Source organism: Carcharodon carcharias, chromosome 11 (assembly GCF_017639515.1).
Source record: "Carcharodon carcharias isolate sCarCar2 chromosome 11, sCarCar2.pri, whole genome shotgun sequence".
Lineage (NCBI taxonomy): Eukaryota > Metazoa > Chordata > Chondrichthyes > Lamniformes > Lamnidae > Carcharodon > Carcharodon carcharias.
In genome coordinates, this window is record NC_054477.1 from 21,809,587 (window position 1) to 21,813,233 (window position 3,647).

The 3,647-nt window shown below is 45.2% G+C and overlaps 1 long non-coding RNA gene across 1 annotated transcript; it reads right to left on the reverse strand.

The window, feature by feature from the left end:
* Positions 1-1,560: 1,560 nt before the first annotated feature.
* On the reverse strand, positions 1,561-2,976 carry LOC121284365. The gene is made up of 2 exons (XR_005944468.1): positions 2,858-2,976; positions 1,561-1,856 (listed from the first exon to the last, which is right to left on the reverse strand). It is a non-coding gene; the product is annotated as an uncharacterized LOC121284365 (long non-coding RNA).
* Between the last annotated feature and the right edge of the window lie 671 nt (positions 2,977-3,647).

Consider the following 3,647-nt stretch of genomic DNA (forward strand, 5'->3'; position numbering starts at 1 on the left):
TGGGGAGCGACAAGTTCTGGAGCACAAGTCTTCATTACTATTGTCTGAATATTGTCAGGGTCCATAGCCTTTGCACTATCCAGTGCCTTCAGCTGTTTCTTGATAAGAGGTGGAGTAAATCAAATTGGCTGAAAACTGGCATCTGTGATGCTGGGTACCTCTGGAGGAGGCTGAGGTGGATCACCCACTTGGCACTTCTGGCTGAAAATTGTAGCAAATGTTTCAGTCTTAGCTTTTGCACTGATGTGCTGGGCTCCTCCATCATTGGGATCTTTGTGGAGCCTCCTCCTCCAGTGAGTTGTTTAATTGTCCACAACCATTCACAACTGGATGTGGCAGCACTGCAGGGCTTAGATCTGATCTGTTGGTTGTGGAATTACTTAGCTCTGTCTATCACTTGCTGCTTGTGCTGTTTGTCATGCAAGTAGTCCTGTGTTATAGCTTCACCAGGTTGACACCTTTTTAGGTATGCCTGGTGCTCCTCCCGGCATGCCCTCCTGCACTCTTCATTGAGCCAAGGTTGATCACCTAGCTTGATGGTAATGGTAGACTAGGCGATATGCCAGGCCATGAGGTTACAGACTGTGTTCGAGTACCATTTGCTGCTGCTGATGGTTCACAGTGCCTCATGGGTGCCCAGTCTTGAGTTGCTAGATCTATTCGAAATCTATCCCATATAGTACAGGTGTAGTGCCACACAACACGATGGAGGATATCCTCAATGTGAAGGCAAGATTTCGTCTCCACAACAAATATGCAGCGGTCACTCCTACCGATACTGTCATGGACAGATGCGTCTGCGACAGGCAGGTTGGTGAGGATGAGGTCAAGTATGTTTTTCCCTCTTGTTGGTTCCCTCACCACCTGCAGCAGACCCAGTCTAGCAGCTATGTCCTTTAGGACTCAGCCAGCTCAGTCAGTAGCAGTTCTACTGAGCCATTCTTGGTGATGGGCTTTGAAGTCTGCCACCCAGAGTACATTCTGCGCCCTTGCCACCCTCAGTGCTTCCTACAAGTGGTGTTCTATCGAGGAGTACTAATTCATCAACTGAGGGAGGGCAGTATGTGGTAATCAGCAGGAGGTTTCCTTGCTCATGTTTGACCTGATGCCACGAGACTTCATGGGGTCCGGAGTCAATGTTGAAGACTCCAAGGCAGCTCATCCAGACTGTATGCCACTGTGCTGCCACCTCTGCTGGGTCTGTCCTGCCAGTGGGACAGGGCATACCCAGGGATGGTGATGGTGGTGTCTGGGACATTATCTGTAAGGTATGATTCTGTGAGGATGACTATGTCAGGCTGTTGCTTGACTAGCCTGTGAGACAGCTCTCCCAATTTTGACACCAGCCCCCAGATGTTAGTAAGGAGGACTTTGCAGGGTCAGCAAGGCTGAGTTTGCCTTTGTCGTTTCTGGTGCCTAGGTCAATGGCGGATGGTCCGCCCCCTTTTAATTCCTTTTTTGAGACTTTCGTAGCAGTTTGATACAACTGATTGTACTGATACAAACTGGTGACATTAAAAACAGTGACAAACTGTTAGGGCAGGACAATATCAATGTAAATATGTTAGTTGTTATCTTTATTAAAATAGTTTGACAAATATTTCTTTGCTTTTGTTCACAGATGGAAACCCTGATGTAACTTCCATCAAACCGTTATCACCGGATTGTTTTGCATAATGTCAACAGTGACGTGCATTTCTTTCCATGCTGAACAATTTCATTTGCCAGTGACACACACAAAACCCGGGACAGAAGAACAAAATGGTCTCCACCAAACAGTCGGAAGCAAAGGTGAGACAAAAAAATCCATTGCAAAGAAACAGAAAATGCAGCGGTGTCAGCAGGTCTGGCAGTATCTGTGGAGAGAAAAAACAGAGTTAGCGTTTCAAGCCGTGACCTTTCACCAGCCAACATTAATCCTAGCTGGGCAACTTTGTGTTGTCCCAATTTGGCCCAGTTCTGTTTCCATTTTTGTTCCTATTTGCCTCTTGTCCCTATGTCCTGCTCCTGCGTGAAATACTGTCCCCGTTTCTGTGCGCTCATATGCACCTTATTGTTTTATCAAGCTTAGAAAGGACCCCTTAATACCGTTCGGGAGTGAGAGCTGTTAGAATTCTCCTCGATACCACTCGCTGTTAAAGTAGTAAAGGAAATCACTTGACACGGGGTTGGCGGCGGGGGGTGGGGGATGCCAACATTTTAAAATGCCTTCTGACCATCAAAGGGTTAATTAGTGGAAGCGGTTAGCTGAAGAAGGAAAGTGAGAAAAGCTGATAATAGGAGCCGCTGCAATGTTGGCGAAGCAAATAATTTGCTGCAAATTTAAACAAACCCATGTCCTTGGCTGCTTGCTGCTCCAGGAGTATTGCACGCTCATCTGTCAAGTTCTTTATTAATTTAATAAACACATCAAGGCAAAGTTCACCGAATGCTTTAATCACCATAATTAATGCATGCAATTTGGTTTGAAAAAATAAAATTTGTTGATGTCAACTAATTATCATGCAAATCAAACCGCGGCAAGGCTGAGAAGAATCAGTAATCACGGCTCTGCTTCCGAGCGATTCCCAGATGTGGAGGGGGTGGGGGGTGGTAATGGTGGTGGGGGGTGGGGGGGTGTTGATAGCTGTCTTGGCACAATTAAAAATTGCGAGAGCCAGAAACTGCTGTCACCTATTTATTGTCAAATTAATTCAGCCCTTCCTGAACCGCCATCTGCAGCAGGGGAGCACAATGTCACCAGCTTTACGAGCTATCACTGGCAGTGAAAAGCGCTGCTCACTCTGATGGCTCTGATAATGGGAAAAGCTAAGCAATTCGAACAGATACATCATAGATTTTCTCATAATTACCTGACCTGTTACTCTGTGTCAGTCCGCCGCCAAACACACTGTTTTCATGTCAGAAGCTGTGTGGGCAATCTCTGCTTTGATCATCATGTATGCTGCAGATGTCATCATTACTGTATTTTAATTGACTGTGGGGTAGCTTTAAATAGCACCTTCTATTCAGCCTGCTCAGGCATGATGTGCATGACAACCCAGTGTTTGTTAACATTAGGGCTCCATGATAGGCATGTCAACGTTCCCTTATTCAATCCACCTATCTGTTTGCAGGCAATCACATCCAAACAGCGGGGTAAAAAAAACGAAAGTTCTACAGAGGATTTGAGCTACCCCCTCCCCACCCCCAGCGACCCCTCCCACCCCTATCTGTGGAAAAGATGTTGCTTTATTCCATTAAAATCCAAAGCTTTTCTGGCAAACTTGTGCGACAAAACGTAATACTATTGATGGCAGGCCGATGTCCCTTCAAGTAATGCCATGCTGTCAATGCCCAAACCTACAGTAATTGACTGATAATTGTGTACGATTAGATGGCAGATGCTGTTGCTGGTCGATGGTAAGTAATATTAACCGGAGTAAAAGGCTGCTGCCACTCAATGTCCAGTTGAAGTGTCCATCAAATTCAAGTTTGATGTTGCTCCGTGTGGTGTAATAGTTATCCATTCAGATAGGATATCTGTTGATTGAAGTATATATGCTACAAATAAATATTATTTAAGTGAGCAATGAAATAATTATCAGCGAGTTATTTAACAATGACAAGAAAGGGTTTGCATCTATACATAAAAGCTTTCTTGACTT